Below are 17797 nucleotides of genomic sequence, written 5' to 3' on the forward strand. Positions count from 1 at the left end.
CCAGCTCCCAGTTGTATCCCTTTCCAAGCATCACTAAGTTGATCTCAACCTCATTTATTCAGTGTTAACATCCCATCTAGCTGTACTAGATTCTCTTCTAGAATTATACTACTGAACAAAACAAATGAACATTTATGCCTTCAGGATATTAAAATTCTGCAACATGGAGACAGACAAAACTACACATGCATGTGTAGTTTCATCTGCATAATAAATAAGGAACTGTTTATTAGGTGGTAAGATCATAGGCAGAGAGAATCAGAGTATGAGGGACTTAGCAGCATGTGTGCATGTTGGATATTCTTCCTTGGAAGAACTGTGAAGATTAGATACATTTTACATGTTTGGAATGGCATTTCCCATATTAAGCTTAGTGTCATATTGAGAAAGCTACTGTATCTACAAAAATGGTGGAATCTTCCAAAGTAACCCTAAGAGTAAGGAAGTGAGCTACATCGAGAATTTTTGTTTTGTTTTGTTTTGTTTTGAGACAGGGTTTTTTTTTGTGTGTGGCTTTGGAGGCTGTCCTGGAACTAGTTCTTGTAGACCAGGCTGGTCTCAAACTCACAGAGATCCACCTGCCTCTGCCTCCTGAGTGCTGGGATTAAAGGCATGAACCACCATTGCCTGGCTCTGCATCCAGAATTTTAATCACATGTCCACATTCAATTTACTTTTAGAAGAACTTCCATGTGGGCCAGAAGGCAGATAGCACAAAGATGCCATAGCCTGCCTCTGGTACACATTCCTGTACTTGAATGTACTGTACATCAGAAACAAATATTTTAAATGGAACTTGACTTAACATTCCTAAGCATAGATCAGATAAAATGCAAACTGATCTTGCCTGTAGCTCCAGTCAATTCCTGGAGCATTTTTCTATAATAGCCTTCATATAATAACTGATGTCCATTTACATCATATTAGACAAGCAATGACTTAAAAAGCATAAAATAGTTCTACATAGTGAAGTCTTACAGGATTTAGTAAGATAAGCAATCACTAAGTGCATATGTTGTCAATGATTCCATGTGCTCAGCTTCTTGGGAAATTGAGTGGAAAGAACACTTGAGCCCAGAAGCTTGAGGACTGCTTGGGAAACAGGAAGTCACCATCTCAGGAGTAATCATCACATTTTCTCTCAATGGGCTGAGAATACAGCATGATGACAGTACTTGACCAGCCTGAGCAAGGCTCTGCGACCACTAGTACTTTTTCCTTAACCAAAATAACATTATCTTATAAAAATGCAAACCCAACCACACTTAGGTCAGAGGGGGATTTTTAAAGTCTTTTAATTAAAAAAAAAAAGGAATTCAGGAAACTTATCAGAAGTCAAGAAAGCGATAACTGAAGAGAGTTCAGCCAAAGTCCTAGAGATTTCCACATTATTCTTCTAGCCATTTATCAGAATGACTATTTGTTTGGGCTATAAGTAACAGTAAGGTTAAAACACATACAATGGGACCAAGTTCAAATTTGTTCCCATGACCTCCTAGTCTAGAAAACCCCAAATTAATTAAGAAGGAAATCTGAGGTTGAGGGGTTGGGATTTAGCTCAGTGGGAGAGCATTTGCCTGTAAAACACAAGGCCTTCAGTTAAATCTGGAGCACTTGAAAGAAAGAAAGGAAAACCAAGAGAAAAAAAATGGAGAGAGGCAGAAGCAGGTGGATCTCTGCGAGTTTGAGACCAGCCTGGTTTATAGAGTGAGTTCCAGGACAGCCAACAATACACAGTGAAACCTGTCTTGAAAAACCAACCAACCAAACAAACAAACAAAACCCAAGATAAATAAAAAAGAAAACAATGTAAACAACAGAGGACATTGAAAATAAGATGAAAAGAGTGCAAGCTCTATGAGCTTTCCTTATGGTGTTCCTCTTCTTAGAAGAGAGACAGAATTCAATATAAGCATATGAGGCTATAATTTTGGATAATTATAGTGAAAATACAGAACAATGAAGCAAGGGAAGAGATTAGCAAGTGAAGGGGTAGAGAAGACACCTTAAAGGGCATGTTGAAGAGCTCGGTGGGCGTATGAGTTCTGAAGGGAAGAAGACTGTAGGCAGAGGAGAAGCTGTGGGCAGAGGAGAAGGTGGTACAAAGGCCCCAAGTAAGGAACATAAACGGTCAGATCAGGTGTTACTCTGCAGCATCTTATTTTCATTTTATTATAGAGACAGTGCATGGCAATCTTTGTTATGCACCTATAGGTGCATCTTATTCTATGATTTTCATGTTCTGTGGTCTTTCATGTACTAGTCTTCTATTGATAAAGATATTAGGCTTTTTCCTGCAGAAAGTAAAGGACAATGAAGAGTCAGCAACTACAGCATGGTGCATTCAAACTATCAGAGCCAGAAACAACTCATTTTCTTTCTTTCCTTGAATCACATCCATCTCTTTGTTATTGACTATTTAAGCCCTAGAGACAACGTGGAAAACAGCGTGGTCAAAGTGGTGGATTTTGCAATAACCATAAATTCTAACTGAATGTCCCAAGGCCTAGACAAAATGAAATAAAAAGAAAACAAACAAAAGCAATTTTGGTACAGAGAAATTCCTACCAAATGAGTTAGAATTAAGTAATGTCTTCGGTTTCTAATATGTCTTAGTTATGCTGGTTCTTGACAAATAACATACATGCATACAATATTTCAATGGGAATATATATTTTCCTTTCCTCTGATTTCATATACACACCCTCTACTACACAGTAAAGGTTACATAGTCTTTCCTTCAGTAAAATATCCCCTGAAATACTGGGGGCAGTGTAGTGAGATATCCACCCCTCCCGCACCCGTAGCACTTACCACACCTGTTTGGGCATGGTCACAGGTGAGGATGTGGTGACTGACTGTCCAGGTAGCCTGCTGTTTTTGTCTTCAATGCACCTTTTTGAAGTTGCTCGCCTACACTTCCTGCCTACCCTAGTATTGTTATCCTCCTTCTCAAGTCTTTGATGGGGTTCAAGATTAGACTGTCACAATTATTGCTCTCTCTTCCTAGATAGAAATATTAGGATTAGATATGTAGTTCTTGCCTTTTGCTCTAGTTGCTTCACTGGCAATAGGTTCTAAGTGTGTTTGTTCTTACTTTTCCTTCTCCTAGAGCACACTTGATATTTGCTATCTTTGTATATAGTTTTGTATCAAGCCTAAATCTTTTTTCTTTAGACTAAAAGGGGAATTGTAGTGAGATATCTACCCTGCCTGTACCTGTAGCACTGCCCATGCCCCTTTGGGCGTGGTCATAGGGTCATAGGTGAGGACATGACTGGGAGTGAGGTTAGGTCTGGGGTCCCGGCAGGTGGCTCTCTCTTGCATCGGGTGGGGGGTCCCGGGGAGCAGCCTGTACGGATCCTTAGAGTGGGAACCTGTGGCGGCCATCTGCTTCTTGTGTAAGTGACTTCTCCCTGAAATAAATTATATTTAACCTGTATTTAAACCTAGTCCCATGAATCATTATCAGTGCCTCCACAGGACAGGACACGGAGGGACAAGGGTTAGGTAGATAAATATTCTCAATAAAAGATAAGCTGGCGTAAAATTAAAAGGTAGAGATCAAATCTCCACTCATATTAAACTCTATATGGCCAATAGAAGACGTATTATTCTTAATTTATTAACAACACATCACTGAGCATTTTCTTCCCTGTTTTAGTATCCATTGTTTCCTGGCTCATGTTCACATAAAATGTACAGATGAATGTATATTTATTTTCAGAGTAAGTTTTCCATAGCTATATACACTCAGCATCTTTTCTAAGAAACTCTCTTAAAGCACCGGTATCCATGCTGAGGACAGAGCAGGCAGATAGGACAAGTATGCAATATTTCCTTGATTTACTCTGTGTCAGATGCCAGAGTAAGTTTGTCATAAGCTTAAGCAGAGATACATTATATTCAGTGAATGACTGAGATGGTCACAGATTCTGCCTCATTTACTTAGGAAACCTGGATTAATAGTCCACTGGTCAGTCAACGTCTTGGGGAGAGGGAGACAAAGCACACAGATGATGCCTTCAGCCCCCATGATGCAGTAGGAATGAGAGCCATTAGCAAACCAATAGAAGACACAGTACCAACTCCAACATTCTAGCTCTAGGCTATGTATTAGTCCAAGCAGGTGGCCACATCCAAAGCCATAAACTGGGTAGCTTAAAAACATAAATGTATTTTTTTATAGTTCTGGAGAATGGGAAGACCAATCAAGGTGCCAGTGGTTTGCTTCTGTTGAGACTATTGACGCTGAGGGTTATCAATGCACAGCGTTTGTTGATTTCTGTTACTTTGTTGTTATGGTGTCCTCCCCCCTCCCACCCCAATGCGCTTTTCTGATTTGCTGGTCTGGGATTTATTCCCTTTTTCCTGGGTATGCTAATCCTCTTGAGTTTGAAGTTTTTCTTCTAGCTCCTTCTATGGATCTGGATTTGTAAGTTGGATTTGTTGTGGAGTGTTTAATCTGTTGTCTTGCTAGTTTTGTTGGGTCTAGTAATACAGGCACGTAGAAATGAATGTAAGGGAAAGTGAGTGCACACACACACACACACACACACACACACACACACACACACACTCACACACACACACATACCCACACACACACTCACACACACACACATCACACACACACACACACACATACACACACACACACACACCACACACACACACACACACACACACACATACCCACACACACACTCACACATACACACACTCACACACACACACACACTCACACACACACATACACACACTCACACACACACACACACACACACACACACACACACACACACTGTCTTCTAAGCTTGCTATCAGTGGATTTGTGTATTAATCTACTCTTCCCCCTTTTGTTGATTCTTTGTGAATTTCACATTGTGCATTCCATCCTCACTTATCTCCCGGTCTCCTCAGATCTGTCCTCTGCCCTTGCAACCCCCCGCAACTTAAAACAAAACTAACAAAACAAATAAAAACAAAACAAAACAAAAACAGAAAAAAAAGAAGAATCTTGTTGTCACACAGATTACCCTTTAGTCCATTCATCTTTACTTGCAAATGTTCACTACGACAAGTCAGAGGCCTGACTGAAGGCCTCTGGTTTCTGCTACACCACCAATAATGGGCTCTCAATGGGGCTCACCTTGCATATCCTGCTGTTGTCCAGTATCACGGAGATTCTGCTGTTTTAGATCCATAGTCCCCTTTACATGCTCCAACAGTTCATAGATGAGGTAGGTATTGGGCTGGGCTCACTCATAGTCCTAGTTCTGGGCCTGGGTGGTAGGAGGGTTGGGCAGCACATTGCTTTCCCTCATCATCACTACCCAGCTCTCCAGCACTGTCTTGGCTAGCTCACCCAATGTAGCCTACAGCAAGGAGTAAGGGCAGTTCTCCTTCTCTTGGTTCCTCAGATCGGGTCCCCCCTCACTTGTATCTCCAGGGCCAGCTCTACTCTTTTGCCCAGGCGAGGTGCAGGTCCTCTCTCCTGATTGCTGTAGGGGAATATAAAAGGGTGGTGGAGTGAACTCTCCTGTTCTCATGGCTTCAGGGCTGGCTCACCCGTGCCCCTGACAGGGTCAGCTCTAGTGTGCTGCCCAGGAGGGGTGCAGGGTCCGGTGTCTTGTGTGCTACAGTTGGTGTGGGGCGAGGCTAGTTCTCTCACTCTCTTCCACCTTCCACCCTGTGCTCTCTCACAATGGTGCCTAACCACCCAGTGCCAGGGCTCTTAGTTGGGCCACAGGTGGTGCTTGGTTGAGCGCTGCCCATTCCAGCCACAGGAATGGTGGAGTTGTTGCCTTTCCTCCTCTCTCTGATGCCTGGGCCTAGACACCTCAGGCAGCACTCGGTAGGTTGGTACCTGATCATCTGGTGCCCGGCAGGCTGCTTGCTGATTGTGAACTCCCCAGACCAAGTCCGGGGGAGCCCCATTTGTGTCCTCTGTTAATTAAGCCCTAAGTAGCGCCAGCGGCTCCTGGTTGATTGTGCCCACCCCCAGACCAAAAAGATCGGAAGAGTGCCATCAGTATCCTCCTCCAATTCAGGCCTGGATCACATTAATCTGCTTTAAATAATTAAGTGCATATATTTTAAGAATAAAGAAATTTTATTTTGTTTTTGTTACTTTGTTGCTGTGTTTTGTGTTTTGGTTTTTTAAGACAGGGTTTCTCTATGTAGCAGCCCTGGCTGTCCTGGAATTTGCTCTGTTGACCAGGTTGGCTTTGAATTTAGAGATCTGTTTGCCTTTGCCTCCTGAGTCTGGGATTAAAGGCATGAACCACCGCCACCCAGCAGAAATTCTGTTTTGTAAGAACTGGATAGTTATCAGATGCAGGGGTGTTGGATTTTGTGAAAGGATTCTTCAACATCTAATGAGATGATCATGTGATTTTTTTTTTCTTTCAGTTTGTTTATATGGTGGATTACACTGACAGGTTTTTGCATGTTGAAACATCCCTGTATCTCTGGGATGATGCCTACTTGGATTTGGTTTGTGAGTATTTTATTTAGTATTTTTGCATGTACACACATGAGGGAAATTGGCCTGTAACTGTAAAGTACTTTGTTGAGTCTGTGTGTGGATTAGGTATCAGGGTGATCGTGGCCTCATAAAATGAATTTAGCAATGTTCCTTCTGTTTCTATTTTGTGGAATAATTTGCAGAATATTGGTTGTTAACTATTCTTTGGAAGTCTGGTAGAATTCTGTACTAAAACCTTCTGAACCAGGGCTCTTTTTGGTTGGGGGGACTTTTGATTACTGCTTCGATTTCTTTAGGGGCTATAGATTTATTTAAATTCCTTATCTGATCTTGATTTAACTTTGGTAATTGATATCTGTCAAGAAATTGTCCATTTCTTTTAGATTTTACCAATTTTGTGGAGTACAGGTTTTTAAAGCATGACCTAATGCTTCCTTGGATTTCCTCAGTGTCTGTTGTACATTGTCCTTTTTGTTTCTGATTTTGTTGATTTGTATATTCTCTCTCTTTTAGTCAGCTTAGATAAGGGTTTGTCTACCTTGCTGAATTTCTCAGAGAACCAACTCTGCTTCATTGATTCTTTATAATTGTTTTGTCTTTATTTTGATTTTTAGCCACAAGTTTGATTATTTCCTGCCACCTACTGTTCTTGGGTGTGCTTATTCTTTTGGTTCTAGAGCTATCAGGTGTGCTGTTAAGTTGCTAGTATGAGATTTCTCCAAATTCTTTATTCAGGCTCTTAGTGTTGTGAACTTTCCTCTTAGCACTGTTTTCATTGAGTCCAGTAAGTTTGAGTATGTTGTGCATTCATCTTCATTGAATTCTAGGAAGTCTTTAATTTCTTTATTTCTGTCTTAATTCAGGTGCAATTCATTAGGGAGTTTTTCAGCTTCTATGTATTTGTAGACTTTCAGTTGTTTCTGTTGTTTTTGAAATCCACCTGTGGTGGTCTGTTAGAATGCAGGGGGTTGTTTCCATTTTTCTTTTGTATCTATTGAGACTTGCTTTGTGACTCAGTATGTGGTTAATTTTGGAGAAAGTTCTGTGAGGTGCTGAGAAAAAGTATATTCTTTTGTGTTTGGGTGAAATGTTCTGTAGATATCTGTTAGGTCTATTTTGTTTATAATGTCTGTTAGATCCAGTATTTCTCTGTTTAGTTTCTGGCTGGATGGGATGTCCATTGGTGAGAGTGGGGTATTGAAGTACCCCATTATCAAAGTGTGAGGGTTCATGTGTGGTCTAAGCTGTAGTAATATTTCTTTTACAAATGTAGGTCTCTTGCGTTTAGGGCATAGATGTTGAGAATTGAAACATCATTTTGGTGAATTTTTCCTTTATGAGTATGAAGTGTCCTTCCCCCTATCTTTTGATTAATTTCTGGTTTGAAGCCTATTTTGTTAGGTATTAGAATGACTACACCAGCTTGCTTCTTAGGTCCATTTACTTGGAAAATCTTTTTCAACCCTTTACTCTGGGGTAATGTCTATCTTTGATATTGAGGTGTGTTTCTTGTATGCAGAAGAATGATGGATCCTGTTTTCACATCCATTTTATTGGTCTATGTCTTCTTATTGGGGAATTGAGTCCATTGATACTGAGAGATATCAATGACCAATGATAATTAATTCATGTTATTTTGTTGTTATTGGTTGTTGTTGTTGTTGTGGTGGTGGTGGTGGTGGTGTGTGTGTGTGTGTACAGTGTGCTTCCCTTCTTTTGGTTTTGCTAATGTAAGATTATTTATTTCCTATGTTTCCATGAATATAGTTAAACTCCCAGAGTTGGAGTTTTCCTTCTAGTACTTTCTGTAGGGCTGGGTTTGTAGATAGTTTAAATTTGACTTTATTATGGAATATCTTGTTTTCTCCTTCTATGGTGATTGAAAGTTTTGCTAGGTATAGTAGTCTGTGCTGGCATCTGTTGTCTTTTAGATTCTGCAGCCTATCTGTCCAGCCCTTCTGGATTTTGCAGTCTCTCTGTGAAGTTGAGTGTAATTCTAATAGGTCTTCCTTTATATATTACTTTCTATTTTTCCCTTGCAGTTTTAATATTCTTTTTTATTCTGTATGTTTAGTGTTTTGATTATTATGTGATTAGTGGACTTTCTTTTCTGTTCCAACCTATTTGGTGTTCTGTATGTTTCTTGTATCTTTATAGGCATCTCATTTAGGTTAGAAAATTTTCTTTGATGGTTTTGTTGAAAATATTTTCTAAGTCTTTGAGCTGGGATTCTTCTCCTTCTTCTATTCCTATTATTCATAGGTTTGGTCCTTTCATAGTGTCCCAGATTTTCTGCATATTTTGTGTTAAAAAATTGTTAGAGTTAATATTTTCTTTGACCAATTTATCTATTTCTTCTATCATAAGCTCAACACCTGAGACTCTTTCTTCCTTCTCTTGTATTCTGTTGGTGATGCTTACATCTGTCATTCCCATTTGCTTATCAAGATTTTCAACGTTTAGGATTTCTTCCGTTTTAGATTTCTTTATTGCTTATATTTCCATTTTCAGGTCTTGAATCGGTTTTATTCATTTCCTTCAACTTTTTTGGCTTTCTTTAAGGTATATATTCATTTCTCTCAGTTTTTTGTCTTTTCCTTGATTTATTTAAGCAATTTATTCACATCTTCTTTAAGGGCCTTTATCACCTATCTCCATAATATTGGTTTTAAGGTCTTTTTCTTATGCTTCAGCTGTGTTGGAACACTCAGGGCTTGCTATAGTAAGACAGCTGGTGGTGACATACTGCCCTGGATATTGCTATTGTTGATTGTGTTCTTACTCTGTCATCTAGGCATCAGGTCTGTGATGATTATAGGTCTGGGTGCCAGTTTCTGGCTTTGTCTTTGTTGGACGGGTGTTTGCTCCTTGGTTTCTGTTTCTTCTCTAATCTTCTAGCCTGTATAGTCCGTGGTTGAGTGTAACAATAAGTCTTTCCTTCATCCACCAGAGCCCCGCCACCACTTTTGGCCAGGCTGCCAGAGTTCCACCTGCCACCACGTTAATGTCCCAAGTAACACACAGAGACTTATATTTGGTACAAATGCTGCTTGGCCAATGACTAGGATTTCTCATCTGCTAGCTCAGTCTTAATTATTATAAATCTATATATTTTATAAGACTTATCTTATTGGACACCAGCAGAAGCATCCTGTCTTCCCAGGCTCACATGGCGACTTTGTGCTTTCTCCTACCTTTCCCAGAATCCTCCTTGACTCCTAGTCCCACCTATCTTGTTTTCCTATTGGCCAACAGTACTTTATTTATCAACCAATAAGACAATCATAGACACAGAAGGACCTCCCCCATCAGTTGAGCAGTTGGTGTCTGGAGTTCTGGTGGCCTGTGTGACTTCTGATCTGAGTTGAAGACTGGTCTTCTGGTAGGTGTGGTCTGTGGTTGGGCTGGGAGTGTATGCCTGAGGGAACCAAGAGAGTTGGGGAGGATTGCAGGACTGACCTACCTAGTCTTCTGTTGATTCATCTTTTATTCATCCATTCAAGAAGTATACAATGATCATTTTATAAAGTGCCAGACTAGATTACATGAGATACAATTCCATTATCAGAAATAATCTGTGTCCTCACTTAGTTTGTAATTTAATAAGAAAGGTATCAAAAAACTACAGTTATAGTAAGGACTAAAAAGAAGGGTATGATATGCACTGCAAATGTATAAAAAGCAGAAGGGTCTAGCCCAGTATAATCACTCAAGGGTATCCTAGGGAATGTCACTTTCAAGTTGAGATAAGTTGGCTAGTAAGACTGAACTGGGGAAAGGGGTACTAGCATAGAGAAGTTCAGCAAAACAAACTGTATAAAAAGAGCCAAGGAGACTTGCAGAATATAGAATCTAAAGCTTAACAGTGGCCAGAGGAGAGGAAAAAAGAACAAAGTTGATCTCAGAGAACTGTCTTCTTTATCCAAAAGCATCAGTCAGCCACCAAGGGGATTTTAATCTTAACCAACAGTACTTATCTGATTACTCCAGCCATGGTGTAATGGAGGGATGGGAGGCTCAAGAGTAACTGAGAATGAACTAAAGATAAAACAGGTCTTAAGAGATAACACAGGAGATGACATGAGCAGGAATGCTCTCCCTGCCTATCACACAGTGGGCTACATAGTCTGGATTCATAGGAGTGAGGTCAGGGCTTCCAGAAAGCCCTAGCCATGTTCAACGGGAGGAACAAGAGTTTCCCAGTAGGTCCTCAGAACTTTCACCTGTGGAGATGAGGCTGCCCAAGCCCATTCTCTTTCCCTCTCTGCAACCCTACACACACATGCTGACTGCATCAGAATCTACCACCACTCTACTACCCAGAATCCTCTGTCTCTTGGGGCATTTTTAAATTTTTATATCTGACTAGTATCCAAATTAAAGTCACATCAGAAACAATTTTGCTTCTTAGGTAGTTGCCTATAAATGCTATCAATTAAGCTGGAGGAAGAATGGCTGTGAAATTGTATGAAAAGTGTGATCATATGTTATTGTATATAAATGACTCCACTGGTACCCAGCAGAATTTATCTTGGCATCCTTCTGTAGGGGACAGTGTAAGTCATGCCTGCTAGAAGCTGGGTACAGGTGTGACTGACCATGTCTGTCAGGGCGTGGTCAAGATGAGGTCAGGATGACGCATGATAGGTTTTTAAGGGGCTGCAAGGCACATGGGAGCCCCTTCTCTCTGGCCTACATGCCTTGCTGCCCCTGGCATGCTCTGGCTTGTGTTTGGCTGGTGTTTATCTAAATAAATATGGATCTTCTCCTAATATCCTTCCATACTCCAAGGCTTCTCTGCTGCCTGATGGCACAAGGAACACTGCCAGGATTCATTCTTGAGCAGAATTTTTTCCTGACTGAAATTCTATGCTAAAAGTAGTAAAGGAAACTTGTTCCCATTCATTTATTTTGGACTTAGATGCACAGACTGGGGGAGGGAGGAGAACAATAGTTCTTTACACTTACTTCAGTAAGCTGGTGAAAGGCTAAACAATTCTCCACTTGACTTCTTGGTCTGAACTAGAATAGTCAAGAAGATAATTATGCAAAGCAAATCTTCAGCAGGAGAGGAAGGTAACAATGTGTCAGAAAGCACTTTAGGACATTGCCAAATATTATGCATGATCCTCAAAATTCTAAAAATTCTCAACTCCTCACTATTGTGGAGTGCTATCAATAAAGGCAATAGAATTATATATGCAGAAGTTAAAGTAAATTGTACAGTTGACACAGGCTTTTCTTTAATTTTGGCATTTATATGAATGCCCAAATATGGTAGGAAATGAATATCACATTCCTAAAGATTATTTAATATTTCAGAAATAGTAGCAGCCATGCAAAATGCACTACTTGATACACACTATCCCAATGGCTTTCTTATTCCTCTTATTGGGACTTTGGATCCTGCAGTGCTATGGTACCCTCTGAAAGTATAAGCCCGATGCTCAGAGCTACATACTAAGAGCAGAAAGTCCCTCATGCAAGACCAGGAGGTCTGTCCTTGATTACTCTCTCCTGTGGCAAGTAACTTCCCAAACATTTGCACATCTTTCTGGAAGACTTTATAAATAATTCCTAAATTAAAATAAATGATCAGTGGATCACCAGTTTACTAAAATTTCGCAACTTTATTTCCGTTTAACATTGCAAATTATCCTTGACCAAAACACTAGTAACCTTAGAAAACAGGGCGATGCTTTAGGCCACACTTTATTTTTTCAAGCTTAATTCACAGTCTAGAATTAGTCACTTTGATATTAATTTTTTATTGGGGGTGCTGAAGAGATGGTTATCAGTTAAAAAGCATTTGCTGTTCTTGCAAAGGACCTGGGCTCAGTTCTCAGTACCTACATGGTGGTTCCCATTCATCATTAACTCCAGTTCTCCGGGAGCTGATGCCTCTTTTGACCTTTATAGGCACCAGACATGCATGTGATGCACACATATGTATGCAGGTAACACACTCACACACATAAAAGAAAATACATCTAAAAAGTTTTGGATTTTTTAGTTTAGTGGTTTGTGTGTGTGTGTGTGTGTGTGTGTGTGTGTGTGTGTGTGTGTGTGTGTGCATGATGTGTGAATGCAGGCATGTGTGTGCCATGGCATGCATCTGAAGGCCAGAGGACATTGGACTTGGTTTTCTCCTTTCACCCCCTCAAAAGTTTCAGGGACTCAACAAAGGTCACCGGGCTGAGAGGCAAATGTGTTTACACCTCTAGGCTGTCTCACCGGATTTAATCAGAGTAACTTTTAATAATATGCATGCCAAGATTAGTTTATCCCTAATTCTCTCGGGTAAGAAACAAAAAGATGCCATAGTTTCTTTGAAGTTTTGGAGCTATTATTGGGTGAAGTTGAATGCAGAAGAAGCCCCCCCCCAACTATGTCACTACCCCTTTACCTCCATCACCACTTCTTAGCTTCACTTTTATCTTGACCCTAACCTGTATTTCTACATGTATCTAACATGAACCTAATCACTCCATACACAAACATGTTTGGATTGTGCTTTCCATTGATACAAGCCACCCACCCATATTCTTCAGTAACATAGACACACACCACTTGTGATGGCTGCTTTGGATCCGAGATTCAGTAACAGAGAAAAGCTTTAGATAAAAAAGAACATCTCTGAGGATTTCAGCAGGTTAGGTTTTCTGTTTGTTCATATCTTCCTCCTAAAATTCCCACTTACACATCAAAAACTATCTCCATAACATTAGCACATTAGCCGCACCGTGGTTGTACCTGCCTTTAGCAGAGGCAGAGGGCATAGGCAGGCTAATCTCTGAATTTGGGACCATCCTGATTGAGCTACATGGAGAGTTTCGGGATGATCAGGGCTACACAGAGAAACCCTGTCTTAAAAACAAAACACAAGAGCCCACAAGCAAATAAAACCAAACAACAATGAAGCCATGAGCACACATGCATGTAACTAGAGTGCATATGCATGTAAGCAGAGCTGACATACTTGTAACGATACTTAAAACTCTGCTCAATTTTCTGCCTGTTCTCATGGCTGGCAAGTGTGACATACATTTCTTTTGCTTTTTTTTATTCTTACTCTGATCCCTATTAGAGTCAAGAGTTCAAGCAAGAGGAACTTCTAAAGGGAAGACTACAGCACTGATCCAGGTTGCTTTATACTCTTAAAATTCATGGGCCACAAGAACCAAGTACTTTCTGTTTATATTAGTCCTAAAATGTATGAGCTCAAATTCTATAAAAACCAAAGTCAAGATTCTTTCCCCCACTGCCTGTCTGCGTCCCTCCCTCACTCCCTCCCTCCCTCATTCCCTCCCTCCCTCACTCCCTCCCTCCCTTCCTCCCTCCCTCCCTCCCTCCCTCTCTCCCTCCCTCCCTCCTTTCCTTCTCTTAGAAACTTCTCAGGGTTAAGTGTTGACTTACATTTCTAGTTTACCATACCTTTGGGCACTTTATGCTCACGGTTTCTAAAGATATAAGTACAGTGAATTGGTTCAATTTTTGTCAAAACCAGAAGAGGGAGAAACTTCACACTGCTCCTCAGGAGTGAGACCTCTCTTTTCCTGGGGAGCATAAACGGCACACAACTATATTAGTGAGGCCTAACTTCTCTGTCTCTCTTGCAAATGAAATTTTGTCCCTGGCATGATGGTGGGCATGCTCATTCACTTTCTAAGCTTCCCCTTCCCCGCTATACTTATTACTTGGCATGTGCTGCCTGCCTCGTGCAGACTGATGCTATCCTGGGAAGAGTAAACCTCGGGAGAATCATTCTCATGTTCAGTTTGTTTCCAAACTAGGAAGGATAAATAAATCAGATAATGAAGAACTCGAAACAAAATCAAATAAAAGAAATATCACAACAGATGTGTAAGCAATACCTAAGGCTTAAAAAAGAGAATATATCTTGACAGTGTTTCTTTTTTCTTTTCAATTTGGTGTTCAATGAATGGGTAGAGGAGGAAAGGGCTCTCAATTTTCTCTGGATCATTTGGAAAAATACAAAAAGATCCAATGTTTCATTGGAGAACTGAAATAGCATGAGATAAAAGTATTGTATGAATATTATAAATGTAATACTTATTAAATGTTTTTTATATTTTGTTATTGGCAATTGCTATAACAAGTTAAAACAAATTTAGTAACTTAGAACAACACAAATTCATCATCATACAGCTGTGAGATCAGAAGTCCAGAAGGGTTTCCCTGGACTGAACTGGAGACATTCATCATCAGGGTTTCCTTTCTTCAGGGCCTCTGGGTGAAGGCATTCCCTTGATCTCTCCAGCTCCTGCTAGCTGATGGCATTCCTTGACTAATGGTGCCTTCCTCCCTCTTCAAAGGCAGCAATGGAAGGTTGGATTCTTTACCTATTGCAACACTCTGACCCTGTCTGCCAGCCTCTTCTACTTTAAAGGCTCTTTGCAATACATCATTGGGCCCACCGGAATAGCCCCACTTCAAAGTCAGCTGATTAGTGACCTTAGTTCCATCTGCAACTTTAGTTCCCTGTGAAGGTAACATTTTCACAGGTTATTAGGGTTAGGTCATTTATGCCTTTGGGAGGAGCGAGAGGAACACTATTCTATTTTGCCTACCCTTCTTGGAATGTGATGAGTTTCCTGATTACTCTCTACATGCACTGTGGGCCTGTTAAGGGTGGGAGCGGCTTCTTTTATGCTGTAGTTGTCAACATTTACACTCATCAAGGAGTTGCTGAAAATGCTCCTGGTTTTAGGATACCTCAGAGGAGAATGAGGGAAGGATTTGTTATTCAAGAAGTTGTCTTTTTGTTTGAGGATGGAGCCAAAATGAGATGTTGAGATTTGCAATCAGCTTCTGATTTTAGAGCTATTCTGATATAGTTTATTTTTTCATATCCATTTACAAATATATCTACCATTCCAAGATACCCTATCTCCTCAATCTTTTCAAGAACCATATGAAGGGCTTTTGGGTCCTCTTTAATGCTATCATTAATATGCCTACACCCCAGAGTTCAATAAAAAACCTGCTTTGTAGGTTATTCAAGTTATTTACACTAACATATGACCATAGGGACATTTCTATTTTAAAAGGAATCTGTTGGCACCAATAAAAATACAGTTCACAAATTATTTTTAACTTGGCTAATAGTTAACATTTTTGGCTAATTTTAACACTAGGCCTTTTATATAAACTTCCATATGCTAAATTTACTTAAAATAGGCATTTTCAATAATTATGAGATAATTATTAGTTTGCATATTTTAAAATATACTTAGATTAAAAGGAATAATATCAAATATACCATCAAGGCAGTGTCTAATTCATTTATTAAAGCAAGTACCATGCTCCATAACATGAGTCCTACTACTACAAATTAAAATTTTGACTGAATTTTAGTTGTTTACATCACTGTTCAAACTGTTACTGATATTTTATCAGTTGTTTTAATATTTTTCTTAAGCCTTTTGTTATTGCCCATCGTGTTCCTAAAGATCCCCCCACTGATGCTGCCTAGATTTTTAGAAGCATTCCGAAACTGATATATCCACTTTTAATTATACAACCTTCCGTATGATGATTCATTTTGTTTCCTGACTCAATTCATGTAACTTTACTTTAAATCCTACCTACCTCAATACTCTAACAGCCACAGGACTGATAAAGGCATTTATAATCATTATATTTAGCCCACTATCATTTAACACACACATTATAACAGCATAACAGAAAAGGTTCTTAACTGTCACATCCCATTTTGCTGAAAGCATTGCACCCAAGAAATGACCCTGTCTTTACCTTTCAGGCTGGCTCTACTCCTGCTTGTGATTTGGTTTTTATATTAAGGGTATTTTGTCAGCCTAGAATTTGTTTGACTTCCTTTTCCTGTTATAATCTTATTTTTTTTAAGTTAGGATTTATCTCAAATTTATCTTCCCTTGAATCCTAAGACAGTTCTATTATCAATTACAATCATAGAAACTCCCTCCTCTGCCTACCCAAAGTCCTTTGCTTTTATCTCTTGGTGCATTTATCATGTGGTGTTTCAATTATTTATTTCTCTATCTTCTCCACAGTGCCATACATCCCCAGTGAACACATACTCAGTATCCTGTATGCAGTAAGAATTAACAAATGTTTTGAATTTATCGTGTCTGGAAAGAACAAATGGCATGTGCCTCTAGTCTTGGGTGTTACTGTAATCGGAGGCAGAGCTTTTCTTTTGTCCTGACAGCCTGGTCTCAAATAAACACACAGAAGTTTACATTAATTACAATATTCTCTGTCTATAGCTCAGACTTATTACTAACTAGCTCTTACAACTTAAACCCATTTCTATTAGTCTACATTTTGCTACATGGTTGATGGCTTTACTCATCCTCTAGGAAGTCTTGTTCCTCTGGAGGCTGTCCTGCATCTCTTTCTTGACTCTAGGTATGGGAGGGTGCCTCAATCTAGAAAAAAAGAAAAAAAAAACCCTCCATAAGATAGGGCTGTAGACAAGCCTGTAGAGCATTTTCTTATGTAGTGATTGATGAGAAAAGATCCAGTCCATTGTGGGTGGAGCCACCCTGGGCTGGTGATCCTGGGTTCTATAAGAAAGAAGGGTGAGCAAGCCATGAGGAGCAAGCCAGTAAGCAGCACCCCTCCATGGCCTCTGCATCAGCTCCTGCCTCCAGGTTCCTGCAGTACTTGAGTTCCTGTACTGACTTCTTCCACGATAGACTGCAATGGATGTGGAAGCATAAGCCAAATAAACCCTTCCTTCCCAACTTTCCTTTGGTTATGATATTTCATCTTAGCAATAGAAACCCTAACTAGGAAAACGACAAATCATTCATTCAATCAATGAAGACAACATTGCTTATGGATCCTTAGGGTGCTATTATTCAAGATACAGATCCTGGAAAATGTCATTAGAAAACTGCAGCAGTTACTCCCAGGTTCCTATATGTTGCCTAATTATTTCAAGAAATCAGAAAAGCAATATGATATAGCAGAAAGAGCTCTGAGGTCAGGTAAACCTATGTTTCACTACGAATTAGTTAACATAACATACAGAAGCACATTCATCTTTACAACAAAGTGAATTACTTCTAGCCATGGATACATTTAGCATAGTGCATATTATTTGGCAAAAGTTCAATAATTATGAAGCTTTCTACTGATAACTGGAGGAATGAATGATGGTCTCTTTCCAAATCAGCCTTCGTGTTCGAAATAGGCATGCATAGAATGTTTGCTTACAAACCAAAGGAAGTTACAATGTAATCTTAGAGCCAATGATTTCACAAGGCAGAGTTTTCACATGAAGAGTTACGACAACTG

General features: G+C 39.8%; 1 long non-coding RNA gene across 1 annotated transcript in view; it reads right to left on the reverse strand.

The window, feature by feature from the left end:
- LOC103162856 overlaps window positions 1-17797 on the reverse strand; it is a 47112-nt gene that overhangs the window by 24989 nt on the left and 4326 nt on the right. The window contains exons 2-4 of the long non-coding RNA XR_004768437.1: window positions 13058-16923; window positions 11459-11512; window positions 5153-5504 (exon numbers count right to left, since the gene is read on the reverse strand). This is a non-coding gene — a long non-coding RNA (uncharacterized LOC103162856). The remainder of the gene's footprint in view (window positions 1-5152; window positions 5505-11458; window positions 11513-13057; window positions 16924-17797) is intronic.

This window comes from Cricetulus griseus, chromosome 2 (genome assembly GCF_003668045.3).
Source record: "Cricetulus griseus strain 17A/GY chromosome 2, alternate assembly CriGri-PICRH-1.0, whole genome shotgun sequence".
In the NCBI taxonomy this organism is placed as follows: Eukaryota; Metazoa; Chordata; class Mammalia; order Rodentia; family Cricetidae; genus Cricetulus; species Cricetulus griseus.